The following is a 15,777-nucleotide window of genomic DNA, read 5'->3' as shown; positions in this document are numbered from 1 at the left end:
GGTCTGGTCACTCTGATGGCTATCATACTCATGGAGTAGCTGTTGCTGTGATGGATCGGCTCCTTCTGATGGTGTCTGATGTCACTCCTTTCGACGAGTGTATTATGAGATTCAGATTAGGGCACTCTCTGGGTGCCCTGTCTGTTTTCTCAGTGTATGCTTCTTCTGCGGTAAGTGATGTCTCAAACAGAGAGAAATTTTATTCCAAACTTCACTCAGTGACTCCTGAGTGACTTCAATGCAACCACTGGCACTGACAGCACTGGCTATGAAGATTGTGTCTGTCCCCATGGGTCTGACAACCATGGTGAAAGTAGCTCCATGTTCCTTGACTTTGCAAAAGGTCAGGGGCTGCAGATCTCTGGATTCTGGTTCCAGGGGCCTGAGTCGCATCATTCAATACTTGTGGTGCTTTGAAGAAGATTGATCATATCCTCATGGGCAGACTGTGGAGGCTCTTACAGACCTGCAGGGTTTAGAGATGTGCCTGTTTGTGAATTCTGACTACAAATTTGTTGTGGCTAGTCTGAAGATTCAGCTTAGGTCCAATAGGCTACCACCTACTAGGAGAATGAGGTTGGACCTGTCAAGACTAAGATCAGGCCATTTCTAATGAGCTTGCAGTCAGTTTCACTGAGGAACTTGCCAACTTGGGTGAAACTTCCGATTCTAATGTGATGTAGGAGATTTTTCCATAACACGATCCTGAAGGTTGCTTGGGGTTGTGTTGGTGTTGCTGGTGTTCCGTGAAGGAAGTATTTCATTTTGCAGGACACTCTAGATATCGTTGAGAGGAGTCAGAGCGCATGGATTGATGGCAACTCTCGGCTATACTGGTAGCTGAGAAGGACAGCTGCGAGATATCTGACATGCCATCTATAGTCTAGTGACCCACATCCTACTTACAGAAAAATTGAAGCATTATGCACATCAAAATCTGTTACTGTGAGAGTTGCAGAGAAAGGTGGGTGATGGAACGGTCCTTATAGATGACGCTGCAGTTGTGACCCAACTGCTGGTTACTTTGAGCAGCAGTTTAATGCTGTTCCATCAGCTAGGATGTTGTGCATCTCTGGGTCGACAGTTATTGAGGCTGATCCTCCAATTAGCTGTAAGCCAACCAGTCTCATTAAGATTGCACAAGTGTTGAACCAGCTGAGGGTAGGGAAGACTGCAGGGATCTGGGGTGAACTTCTCCAGGCTGGTGTTAAGTCTCTGCTTTTGGCATTGCAAGCAATCTTTGCTTCCATTTGGGAGATAGGCATCATGACTGGAAAATGGAACTTGTTGTCCCTATCTGGAAACCGCTGATCCTCGCTAGGGTCATCCTTAATAGGATCTGTGATCACTTGCTCACCTACCAGTGACTAGAGCAGTCTGGTTTTACACGTAAGAAGTTTACCATTGACTGCACCCTGGCACTGAAGGTTCTCATCAAGTGCGAATGTGAATACCAGCAGCCTTTTTTGATTTTCATAAAGTATTCAGCTCAGTTGATCGAGTTGTCCTGTGGGACATCCTGAGACTTTGCAGGATCCCCCAAAGTTGTTGAATGTTATGGCCACCCTGTAGTATGAGTGCTGTATGAGTGGAGGCAGAACCTCTCCATTTTTCCCAGTTGATTCTGGGGTTCATCAAGGATGTGTTCTTGCTCCTAATCTGTTCAGTGCTTGTATGGACTTGGTGTTTGGGTGGGGTAGTGGAGTCCATTGGCTATGGGGCATCTGTTGGTGAAGAGAGATTCACTGATCTTGACTTTGCCGACGATGCTGTGATCTTCACTGAGTCAATGGAGGCTCCGATCGGGGCTCTCGAGAGACTGAGTCAGGAGTACGAGTGTGTGGGCTTGTGAGTGTCCTGATAAAAACCAAGATCCAGCCCTTTAATGACATCTTGGGTACAACCATCAGGAGTCTGTCTGTCTGTGGAGTGAATAATGACCTCATCACGAGATTTTCTTACCTTGGCAGTGACATTCATTCCGTGGTGACTTTTTCTATGAAGTCAGTAGATAGATTGGGACATACATAGTAACATGGAGGGGTCATTATGTCACTGGAAAGGGATGTGTGGTGATCCTGATATCTTTGCAAAAGGACAAAGGTCCAAATGTTGTACTATTGTATTGTATTTCTGAGGTGGCCATGACAGATTGGCCGTCTAGCTTCATGGAGAGTATTACTTGTGTTCTGTTTTGTGTGTTGTATGTACCCCATTTTTTGACACCCATTGCACGCCCAACCTACCTGAAAAGGGGTCTCTCTCTGAATTGCCTTTCCCAAAATTTCATTTATTTTTTTCCATACAGGATTTTTTTTGGGTAGTTTTTTGTTGCCTTCTCAGGGAGACAAAAAACAGGGCCTATAAAAGTCCATTGTGCACTCCTTGTGTGATTTTGGGCTATACAAAAAATAAATTGCTGCTGTTGTTGTACGTTCCTTTCTTATTACAATTTATTGTTTTCTCTCTCTGTTTCTCTTTATCTTCTAATCTTTTAAATTTGTTTTTCTTTCATTCTACTCCCACCCTTGATGGGAGTATACATCTTCTTTTCACACATCCTTACTACCGTCTAGTCGCAAGGGTGGGCTACTCTGGTAGGGAGGATATATCACTCTAGAACAGTTTCCTCCCTTCTTTTTGATCAGCACTACACAGCTACAATCAGATGTTATACAAATAAAATTATAAAATCACATATACCTTTAAAAAAATAGATATTTTCTAGCCTGATTAATCCACTCATATATTGTTGATAACAAACTTGCAATTCTAAATCAATCAGGTGAACACACTGGTTATTTGCCAGAGCTCAGGGCCACAAAATATTGAAATGGTCTCTGCAGCTGTCACCCTAAATTAATACTTTAAAGTTGTATTCAGAAATGAAATGCAAATGGGAAATCTTAACATTAAATTGGCCTTACACGCTTAGAGAGGGTCTTCAGAGCGATGCCACAGGGGAAACCATTTTTGGTTCCCAAAAGCCCCATCCGCATGAAGGTTCCAGAAAGAATCTTTATTTATTTAGATCTGCAACAGGCTCCATACAGAGCATAAACACAAACAGATGATAACAGATTTGTGTGTCATGATTTTAAAAGGACTTTTGCTGCAAATGACCAACACAGGCTAAATCCAGTTATTCTTAATCTGTTAGTGTGTTGCAGCCCACCAAACGTTAAAGATTTAGGTTTTTTTCCACATATTAAGATTTTTTTCAAAGTACAAAGAACCAACTTCATATGCAAAGAACTTGTCCCAGAATAAGATGTTACTTGGTCAAGCAATGAAGCTACAAGGAACCACACAACCCGATTAACCTGGAGGGCCACAGTGACTGCAGGTTTTTGTTCTAACCCAATTGCTTAATTAGAAAACAATTGTTGCCAATAATTTAATTTCATGGCATGTTAGTGCTTTAACTCTGCAATGTCAAGTCATTCTTACACCTTACATTTTTTTCCGTTGTAAGGATATCATCCAAATGATTTGAAGTCTAAAACAGATGAGTAATTCTCAGTCCTTCACTTTTTTCTCTTTCCTTTCCTTTCAAGTATTTGATTAAACCGGACAGTGCATGATAACTACACAGAAGTGTAAATACAATCAAGCTAAACGGAGAACTGCTGGTTTCTGTTGTCATTCGCTAATTAGGAGCAATTAAAAAATGAGAATATAGCTGTTTAACACTAAAATAAGTAATAAGGGTTCAAATATCTTAACGAATGTGACAATGAAAATGAAGCAGAAGTGTTACCTGAGAAATAAGTGCTTCTTATTAAGCAATTGGGTTGGAACAAAAACCCACAGCTACTGTGGCTCTCCAGGAATGACTTTGCCCACCCCTGAAGTAAACCATATAGTGCCACTAATAAGCCATTGATTATAAGAGTGTAGTGTCTGTTTGTCCTGTGATGAACCGGTGCCCTGTTCAGGGTTTGTTACCTTGCGCCCTATGCTAGCCTGACTAGGTCCAGGAGGCAAACCGGCAAACACTGGTGTGGGTTAGAAAATGAAATGAAATTTAATATCCATAATTTCAAGGATAACAAAGCAGTATTTTCTTTTTTTTATAATTCTGTTAGCTAAACCCGACACTTAATGATGTAAATAAATGAATCCAAAAGAACTGCAAAAAAAAGGAATTCTTAATGGAGGGATTCATTTAAAAAAAATGAATTAAGTTGTGAAATTACCCGCCCCAGCTTTAGGAACAAAGACTTAATATTCATTGATTCAATTACAAAGTCTTTACTCATTTTAGCCAACATGTCTGCTTGAAGTAGACTTCAAAGGGAAAGTTTACGATCCCGAATCTCGGAGGATTGGCAGAGCAGAGGGCTGTTTTTCATTAACATATACAGGACTAAATTATAAGAAGAAAAACGTTCTGGAAGATACGCACTTTCAGGTTTATTTTGTTTTAAAATGTAAAGATCAAGGCACCAGTGAGTTCTGTCACTCCATTATTCAAATCCGCAGCAGATCTGCATACAGCATGCTGGTCTTTTGCAGTGGGCTCATTTCAGTCTGACCACCCTCTGTAAGGCTGCTCAACAGCAGATTTCTTTATATGGTTTTGTATTTCTGTTCACAGACTTTAAGCACTTGGCTTGCTCTCACTGTGTGTTTCCTTGAGAGAAAACAGTCCAGGCAAAGTAGAGAGGAAAAAGTAACTAATAGTCACATATTCATTTTACTTTTTTATATTTTAATTTTTTTGTCGAGCCATGTTAAACTAAATGACTAGGACAGTAAACAAGTACATGGCCATTTGTCATGACAAGATGGAATTGAATAGCATACTACTATCACAGTCGGATCCCTCCTCATCCAGCCAGCAAGGAGTCTATCATGGCCACAAGAGCAATTTGTCAACCGCTCATCATGTACTTTTGTCTTCTGTGTTTAGTGGAGTTTGAGAAATAGATTCCACACTCTGGCAGGTCTGCTTTATCACTGGCAGTCAGGCTTTGGAAGAAAAATAAACTGCTCTATCTTTTGGGCAGATAGAGAGCTCCTAGTACTTCAGGTGCTATGCTTGTGAAGAAAAAATCATTATGAATACTAAAGATATACAGTATTGGTTTATAATTCAATTCAATTTGTTTTGGCATAGCGCTATGACTCGGAGTGCTTTCCAGCTATAATGCAATGGCAGACATAATTGCACAACATATAATTTACATAAAGAAATACACAAATTAGATTAAACACATGTTAAAACAGAGCACATTGAGTTTGAATAGCATAACCAAGTCACCTACTGTATAATAAAACCCTGCTGTCTGTGTGTGTGTGTGTGCTGTGTCCAGTCCCTCTGAGCAATTTGATCGGAATATTTCACTTTGATCCGATTGGTTAGTTTCGCTTTGGTGTTGTGATCGACAGAGGGAGTATTGGGCAGGACAGGATAAGACACATGAGGACGAGTATAGGCGTATGCTGAGAAGATTGGAAGTATTTACAAGAATACTAATTCACAGCAGGTAATTGTGGCCCAGTCTACCATTGTTGGCAGTCAAAAAGTGGACAGGAGGGGAGCAAAACACCTTGAAATGACAGAGAAGTCTGAGAAGCAGACTTTTACAGAAAAGTGCTTAAGCTAGCCAGCACTAGACAAGAGAGGTTCAGACACTTGAGATCTTTTATGACCACAGAGAGTCAGGGCCTCTGGGTTTACATCTCATCTGGAGGATGGCGCTGAACCCTGGGAACAAGGATTGATTTAAAAAACATTTGTGTTATGTCCGGTGGGGACTGGGTGGTCTTTTGGCCTTGGAACCCCTGCGGATTTTGTTTTATCTCCAGCCTAACAGGACTTGTTTGCTTTGTGCCCTCCCCCACCATAAACTACCATCTATGGGGGGAGAAGTAAAAGCTTTAGATTCGTCAAAAATTTCGATCTCCGTTGTTTGATGGATCTTGACATTTTAGGGTCTTATGAACCAAAAACATCTGTCTGTGTATTTGTGTCTGTGTGTCACAGTTTCTCAAGGATGGTCTAGAACTAAAATGGCTGGACTGAAAAATCCCAAACTTAAAACTTAAGCCTGTTATGAGATGATGATGTGCTGATTAATTTTTGAGGCAAATCGTGCAAGAGAAAAAGACACCCTAGAAGAACTCTCAAATACCGTAATTCTGCAGTTAATTATGATTTCTTCTCATCAACTGCCTAATGACCTATTTTATGTTCAGAAAGATCAGCATCAGAGCAGTAAATAATTACTGAAATGTTTTAGAATAGTTCGGGTAACTTGGTTCCTAGGGCGTAAAGCCTACTGATGCTCACATCTGATTTTTTTTTTCCGTTTTTCTGTCCTCCTGGCCAACTGACCTTACCTTTTTGTGCTACTTATTCTTTTATCATTGCCTAATCTTAATTGTTTTTCTTTTCTTGTAACTTTCTCTTTAACTTCTTGTAAAGCACTTCGTGTGACATTGTTTGTATGAAAATGTGCTAAACAAATAAATGTTGTTGTTATTATTATTGCAGCATAGTGTCCCGGTCACTTCACAGAGGCATTGGAATCCATACACAGACAAACAGGGTGAGTGGATCCTGATGGCCTCATCAACACCTCTTCCAACAGTAACCCAAGCTTTCCTAGATAGTCTCTCATCATAGTACTGGCTGAGCTCAAACACACTTCACTTCAGGTGGATTACTTGTTCTGTATGATCAACTTCTATCCAATGGTGAGAGAGATAAAGAGTCTCGAGGGCTGAATCAGGTGCTAGGAACTTGTGTGAGCTGCTTTAAGCGAACCTGTATGTATTTGTGGATTTTTTTGTATGCAAAAATTACTTTCTATGCTGAGATATGTCTAATTACTGGCAGAAATGTATCCCATAGTCCACAGTGTTTCCAATAGTTAGATCAGCCCTGTGTCAGTTCACCTCAGACACAGTCACCACCACACAAGTCTTGGTACAATACAAAGGTTTATTACACATCCTACAAAAAGACTTTGAAAATCACAAATGCCACAATTCTTCTCTTCGTGTTTTTCCTTCCACTTCTGCAGGTAAGCTTTGTCCTTCTTTCTGTCAACTCTAACTCAACTGGATGAGGTTGAGCAACTTCTTTTATCTTGGACCCAGTAGTGCTTCCTGTGCTAGGGCATAACCTGTTGGAAGTCCTACCAGGTCAAATGGAAGACCCACAAAGTAGGGATGATAGATCCCCTGGCAGCACCCAGAGAACCCGTCAAGGCTGCCCTATGGTACTGCTGTTCTCAGTGTGCCTTGCGGGTATCGGTACAGGTAGTGTCCCAGGGAGGCCACCACCTAGCATGTCCAGGGAGCCCTTCCAGGTTGTCTCCCCCTGTCCTTCCATCACACTGGCCTCTGGGCTGGGCATTATTCCTTGGACCAATCCTGCTAGGGTGGCACTATACCCATTAATGCACTGGTATCTTCTGCCTTTTTTCTGGCAGGATGATTTTTACCCTGTTTCTTGTGCCTCCTGTCCAGATAAGGAAATTTGCCCCAATCCCAGCCAGGATGCCCACCCATGAGCACCATCTATCACACCTGCCATATTGTGATACTGGATATTCTGATGTGGAAATGCCCTCATGTTAAGATAAAGTGAAAACATTTTGCTTTTTATTTTTTTTGCTGACTGCAAGCAAAATTCCTTGTACTGGCTGAATATAATAATACTGTCACCAAGAAACTCTTGGTATCTTGGGCATATAATATTGATCTGCTGAATTTGAAAGCTAAAGACACACTGTACATTTTGTTACATACCACTTTAAAATGCCATTTACAGGAGAGAAGTCTATCAAATGAGCAATGGATTGTTATGGAAGTTATTTTGGACTTAGCATCAACTTGATTATTTTCTTGACCACTCTCATCTAGTAGAGGCTTAATTTATTACCCATTGAAATTGAGTCCCCAAAGTATTTTTCCCTGATCTTGTTCAATTTATGCATGAGAAATGAAATGCTCCAAGAAGTGTCAATCTGCTCTTCAGAAACAGAATGGATAATGAAACCGGCTATGACAAAACATCATTCAAAAAACCTCCCTTTATTCACTCTTTTAGCTTTCTGGGTTTAGTGCTGAGAAAATGGATCTTTATCTTGCTTAAAATATTCCAAAAAAAAAAAAAACGATTGCAGGTGAATGAGTTGCAAGAAGTGAAAAAAAGTGTACATCACTTAGACACCAGGAAGTCACAGCTTCAGCTTCACACACTTTTCATATTTTGTAAAAAAATTGCAGTTTGTACTTAAAAGCAATAGGATTGTCTTCATTAAGGTTTCAACGTCTCTTTTCAGCTTGCCCTTTTACAGTGCATCCCCAAGCTTTCATGAAGTCCAGTGCTGCTACAAATGTATGTTAAGTTCTTTAAGTTAAAGTGTATAAACTAAATGGCGTATATAGGACATTGACATTGGGATTAATAAAGTATCTATCTATCTATCTATCTATCTATTCTTGTAAGTCTTAACCTCAGAACAGTGACAATAACAACAAAGACACACATAGACAGAAAAAAGTACTGTATATAAGGCATGCAACATATACTATGTTTAAGTTATTTTTTGTTACACACACGCCTGGGAGACAACAGAACTTGACGACTTGCAATTCCACCCTGAGTTTGTGGTTGGCACTACTTCCCCATGCCTTTCCTGTCTTGTCCTCTCCTTTCCTCTGTAGATCCGGAGAATTACAATTCGACGACACCTCACATAACCTCCGGTGTTGGGAGGCCTGAACCGGTCCCTTATAACCAGCACCACCATCATCTCACCTTAATCTGATCAGAGACTCCCATCTGTAAAGACATATTTTGTCAATCTCCTTTTTTCAGTACCTGAACCCTTTATCTTTGTTTGTGTTTTCAATGTGTGTGTGTGTGTGTATATATATATATATATATATATATATATATATATATATATATATATATATATATATATATATATATATATATGAGGATAATACAACCTAGGACAGGTTATCTTGAAGCATGTGTACTAACTTCACTTTCTGATTCAGAATGGTAGCAGAGTCCTTGGAAGATTAACGACCTCACTTCCTGTCCCATCCCTGTATAAACACAGTTAGGGCCAGAAGTCGATGTTCATTCTTAAATCCATGACTACTGGAGCCAAAATAGCCAGCAGAAGTTTTGTTGTTGCTGCTAATAAAGCAAGATCTCATGGAGACACCAAAACTTCATCTTGTTGTTTCTCATTTTTTTATATACAGTGAAATAAAAACAATGAAAAAAGAAATAATGGTGTTGGCACCAAGAGCAACACTGTTTGATGTTGAAAGGGTGAAAATAATGAAATTTGAAAATTTGTTTTATCTCCTGTAGGCTATGTATAACTTCTTCACTGAGGTCTGTTCCAGTTGGAAGCCAACTCCTAAAGTACGATGAAGCAAAAGAGGTGGGCTTTCTACTATTTGGATAGGCAGTGACATCATCAGTCCTCCCAATATGTCTTCTCCACTCTTAAGCAAATGGAAATTGCATTAATGGCAGTGTCATTTCTAAATCCTTCCTGTATTTTGAGTTGATCCCAGACCTATGTGACAAGCCTGAGACCACTCTGAAGACTAGGTTCAGTTAAGAAACTAAGGCAATAATGAAGTGGGAACACAGTCGTTAGCTTCTGTTTCTTCTTTAAATTTAGAATAGAGGAGTATGAACCAGAAGAACCTTGACATCACTTCCACCCAGAATCCAGAAGTCTCATCCCTTCTAGGCCTCCCACTATTTAAGAAGCGCTGAGAACAGAACTGAGTATTCATTGATTGACCTGCTATTAGACAGGATGGGTCTTTTCTATGGGAAGTAACTTTTGAAGGCAGAGGAAATCATGCTGTGGACTTGGAGGGTCTCTACTTTTGAGCTTTCTTTGGATTCATCGAATTCTGTCATGGCATCCTTAGTGGGACTCCAATCCTTGAACTACTAAAGTCTGTATTTGTTACAATATAGTGTATATATGCAGTTATATACAATATACACATTATTTCCCAGTGTTTGTTTTATAAATAGTATATATGTACTATACTGTATATGTATTTATATGTACTATATATATAAATATATATAGTCTATATATATAAAATCCTAAGTCGATTTTATGTGACAATTTTATGTCATGTTTTTTGTCACGCTTTAAATCAGGCTTATTTTAAAACCTACATACATATGTTTGGTATCATCCTTTTCAGAGTTTATCGAACTAATGTGATGTTGTTTGATTTTCAGATTCTTATTCCGTTTTCAAATTATAAACTAAAATATCAAGAGAGTCATGGTTTTTAATTTCAAGAAAGTCATGGTTTTTATTTTGACTGAGTAAACTTTCTTTTACAGGAACAAACTATTTAAAAAAAAATATTTATTCATAACACCAATGTTTGTATTTAGGTGATTTAGTTAGCTGAAGGTCAAGTTATGATAACCAAGTGCACACCACTTTAATTTTCAACTAATTTTTAAATGTTATTTAAATGAGTCATTTTTGAAAAAGTTTTTTTATCTTAGTCTCGTATAATTACTTATCGAGCATAGTGGACCTCAGTTTAACGGGAATACTCCGGTAAAGAGAGTAAATATTTTATTATCATTTCATGATTTTTACTCAGTTAAATAATACATTTTTCTTTTATATATTTATAGAATTTCGTGATTTTGACTCCAATAAATAATAATTTTTTTTTTGTACATTTACAGATTTTACTAATATTCTGGCCGCAACTGGGGGTTGGTCACCAGGGGGCTTGGCCCCCCTAGTATCTATATATTTATGCATATACAGTATATACACTGTGTTGTGCTTAAGTTTTAGACATGTTGCATAGCTCACTATCTGTCAATGTAATTTTATGTCCTCTTTATTAGTGTGTGAAAAAAAGAGTACAATTTTGAGTTACAACCATTCCTTTTGCCAAAATGAAGCAATAGAATAAGATATTCGAGTGTCCTTAAATAAAGAAACTAGCAAAGCAATAAAACAGTTTAAAGCTAACAAATGTGAATACTTGATAGGAATATCATCCAGTGCTTGATTAGGTGCTAAAGATCACTGACATCATGTGTAGGCTAAACCAAAGTCACTATCTGAAAAGTCACTATACCAAAACAGCTGTGAGAAGGGAACAAAACCGGGTAATGGACAATCAGAATGCAAAAAGCATGGTGGTGGTAAATGAGTTGGTTTCACCGTTAGATCTTACACCATGGCCAAAGTGAGAATAGAGAGACAAGACACAATGTGGTTATCCTGTTTCTTCAAAGGTCTCTCCCAAGCACACATTTCATGGCAGACAGGTGTTTCCAGATATGCTGTCCAAGCTCTTCTTCAGAACAGATGGGTAAGGTTGATGACTGGAAACTCAATGGTCGTCAATGAAACTGAGTGCATCAAATTCAAAAATCATCAAGCTTGATTCCTTTTGAAATCAGAAGATGTCCAGTAGTGATTTAAAGTGATTTTTGGGGACAGATACTTCTCCATGGACACCCGTTTATCTAGGTACCATATCCAAGTGGGACAATGGTGATCATGACCTTCCACTGTTCCATGAGGCACAAATAATCTTCATACTAGTCTTTCTTATCAGATTAGAAAGGCTCTTCAAAGTAATTAACCTCTGTCTTTTGCAATCTTTTTTCTTTGTCTTTTATTGCAACTACCAGATTTTCTTGTGATGTGTCTGAAAAACTCAATCTTTCTCTTTCTGATTGTCCGTAGGAACCTTTTTCTATTGCCAGGTCTAAACAGACAGTGGCTTGTCCAGATGAATTTCAGAATGCACCTTAGGGACCGCAACTCTACTGAGTTGGACTGAGTTCCATAGATGGTGAAATTTTCCAACACTCTCATCCATACTGTATGTGAGAACAGGGAAGACATAGCACTCTAGAACCTTAATTTTAGTCTTACTATGGATTTTACTGCTTCACATAACGTATCTCAGTTTAATGAAGGCATCTGTAGCCATACCGATCCTCCGTTTGATTTCATAATCCTGTCAAATGTTTTCACACTTCCTAAGCAATTAAAACAATTCACTTGTCTGACTTTCTCTCTACTAATATTGATGCTACAGATCAGAGCTTCATTCTTCTTGGACACAACCATACATTCTATCTTCTTGCAATTAATCTTTAGACTTCTTTTCTCACTTTCACTACCAATTTTATCAACAATTTAATGCCACCTTTCCTCAGATTCAGCTATTAGAAGCGTATCATCTGCATACCTCCAATCACATAGGTTCACACCTCCAACCAACAGTCCTGGTAATTCTCCAGTCTTTCTTAAAAAATTCTCACTGTACAAATGACACAAGTCTGGAGAAATGATACACCCTCGTTTAATGGGGCCACTCACAGGAAAAACAGGATAACATAGCGGTAAACACAAAATGTGATTCTAAAATACAATAAAAAGTTTCAAATCAAAATGAAAGTAAAACATCAAAGTGAGACTAAGTTGTATAAGTTTCAAAACTCCAGCAAAAAAAAGAAGTCCCAAAGAAAAATGTATTAAGTCCAGAATGAATTTGAGAAAATAGGCCAGCGTAATGACATCAAGTACTATTACTGTGGATTACAAGAAAGTGCAGCAGAATGAGTGGTGTCTCTAAAAAAAAATCACAGCTTGCAGTCAATGTTGTATGCAGTTTTGGGAGTTATTATTTTTTATGTAATAATTCTATAAGGTCTGCTTCAATCCAGCTTTCAATTACGAGCTAAAAGTATTTTCTACAGAAAGCCAGGGGATTTTCATAATTGTATAAAGTTCTAGACTTTATACATTGCAAATCTTAGACTAAAGCACTCATTAGCAGCAATTTTCTTTGATAACAAAGGGGCTGCTAAAAATATAAAATTAATTTGCTCACCTGCCATGCCATCACAACTAATTAATTCTGCTCCTCTTATCTCTGAATTGAGCCCTGTCCACCAGATTTCAGCATATGAGAAAATCCCCTTACAGACCCCGCTGAGCGGTGTGTGTTTTGGCAATTTCCTTCTTGGGCTCAGAATTATCACATCATTCATTGTGTATTTTGTGACCTTTGCTTCTTTGAGATAAAGCTATAATATCATTTTAAGCCTCAGTGCATTTAAATGATAACATTAAGTTGTGTGAGCCATGATGATTTTTCCTTGGTGGAAGTCTACAATTTTTTAGATCTGCTAGAGTTGCAGCTAGTGTCCAAAGGAGGCAAATCTATTTCACTTTCTCTATTACATGCCTTTGCTAAAATATTGTAATGTTCTAGAACTTCATGATTTAGCATTATTTAAAGTTGAGTAAGGTAAATATAAACCAGTCTTAACAAAAAGCTCTTTACCAAAAAGTTGAGATGAGAATGGAAGTAGTTTATAAAAATAAAGGAGGAAAGAAACAATTGCTCACGTGCAGCATGTCGCATGCAGCACTAAGGTTGCCAGATACCTGTATAGCCAAAGTATGCATTGAAAGTTTCACTCAGGGGGTCCCAAAAGTAACCAGGAAACTAAACCCACATTGAAAAACTGCTTACAAAACTAAATGAGGCATTTTATGATAATGCTGAAAAGTATTTACTTAAGTACCTACTTGATCCCACACAGTATTTCTCTGAGAGCCATCTCTCTGCGGTGAACCCTTGTTACCACTCAAACACACACAGAACTTCTCACGAGAAACATTCTTCATATTGGAGAGGACAAGAAACTATGGTACACTTTACTGTGTTCTCAATGCGTCCCTCAGTGTTCATACTGTTTGAGTATTTCAATTTTCTTTTAGTAAAAGAACTTCTGTCCGGGGTCTGAGGTGGATTGGAGCAGGTGTGGGATATTTTTAAAAACAGTGTGGCTCAGACACTGTGAGTGTGGATGTGATGAGTGGCTATAGTGCTTAAAGGGGGAGTGGACCGATTAGGTATTAATGTTCAGGGGGCTGCTGTCCCTTATTGGCACTCCAGTGATCATTTAGAGCACCTCAACTCACAAAGTGCATAAAAGGTCTGAGTAGGTTAGGGAGAAAAGTGAAAGGAACAGCAACAACATTTATTTATATAGCACATTTTCATATAACAATGTAACTTAAAGTACTTTAAAAGATGAGAAAAGAATAGTTACGAGAAAAAAAATGAAGATTAGGCAATATATATTAAAGAATAAATAACAACAAAACAAGGTAAGGTCAGGCTGGGAGTACAGAAAAAAAACAGTTGGCTGGAGGAAAAATAAAACAAAAGCTGCAAGGGTTCCAATGCCAAAAAGTCCATCAAGCCTACAATGGGCATTCTTCATTAACAAAAATGATCCTAAATTAAATCTCTTTGTTTTCATGCTTCACATGATAGGATTTGATGAAGTTGGTCTTGTGGAATAGGAAACATGAGGAAGCCAATCAAAAGAAAGACAAAAAGGATGCAGAATTAGGTTGGATCCAGTACAAGGTGAAGGAGGTGAAGTAGTCAGGATGTCCCACATTAGTGCATTGAATCATGCACAATGGTAAGTATAGGAACAGGAGTGGCTGGACTGCTCTAATGGTCATGCTGTGGACAGCGAGGGATGGTGGTTTGATGAAGGAGTAGGGCTCTGAACGGTCTCTGCAGGTATCAATGAAGGTGTCTGGAATGGGACTCATTAAGGACCGCATTCCCCGGAGTCTCAGGCCTGCTGAGCATGTCTAAGCAGTGAGCAGAGTGACACAGGAGAAAAAGAGAGAGAGAGAAGCACTGGAAGAATGAAATAGGAGAAGATGATTCTATTCCTGGATTTATCTATCAATTGAGGGATTTATTCCCTTATGATGACATTATTTTTATTGATTATCTATTGAAGACTTTTTTGCACCACACTTTTTTTGGACATTGTCATTTTTTTTAATAAAAGCACTATTCACTTTTGCACCTTACTGGTTGTGTGCCCTCATTTGTCCGTGTCCATCTTGGTTATGATTATTGATTTCCTAGCAAAAGGAAGACACCCATGGCTGCAGTCACCTGAAAAAAATAATTACAAAAGCAAACCACAGATGCTGTTCATGGTTACTGGAGTTAAAATCATCATTTTTTGGCCTTAGATACATTATAACTATACTAATCTTATAGACTAGTAGCGCCAGGAAAAATAAGCTGGAATAAAAAAAAAATAAGATTATTCACGGACTACATGCATGGGAAGCATGTGTTAGTCTTTAAAGTCAATCATTAAATTAAAAACAATATAACAACACATTCTATAAACATGCAATAGTCGGACATTTTCCATGTTTTAACATTGCTTGCCAGATGGGGATATGAGGCCAAAAAATTTCCTAGATGTCTCTCAATCCTAAGCAGCGCACAGTTTTATTTTTAATGGGTGGGCAAGAAGGTTCCTTTTCTGTTGATGGTGGAAGAAAACTATGTCTCATTTTTAACCCTATTATGCACAGACAGTGCATAAAGGAAAGCCGTGTAACTAGTCCTGTCCAGAATTACAGTCATTTCATGAAATAGTAAAAATGGAATTCACAGGATGGCTCACTGTAGCATCTGTCCCACTCCCTGTTGTCATCCATATTTCAATTAAATGGCAGTCAAAACCACAATTTTCAAACCAGTTTTTGACCAGCTCAGGATGCTCAAGTTATTTAGAATCATCATTTGACCAAGAAATACATTTTGAAACTGTTGGAGAAAACTGAAGCTCTGGAAAAACATACTTGAGAACACTGAGAGAACTTTAAAAGTGCACACATAGGAAACCTGAGCGTCACAACCATAATTCAT

The sequence above is a fragment of the Polypterus senegalus genome, chromosome 5, assembly GCF_016835505.1.
Source record: "Polypterus senegalus isolate Bchr_013 chromosome 5, ASM1683550v1, whole genome shotgun sequence".
Classification (NCBI taxonomy): domain Eukaryota; kingdom Metazoa; phylum Chordata; class Cladistia; order Polypteriformes; family Polypteridae; genus Polypterus; species Polypterus senegalus.
This window is presented reverse-complemented; position numbering follows the sequence as displayed.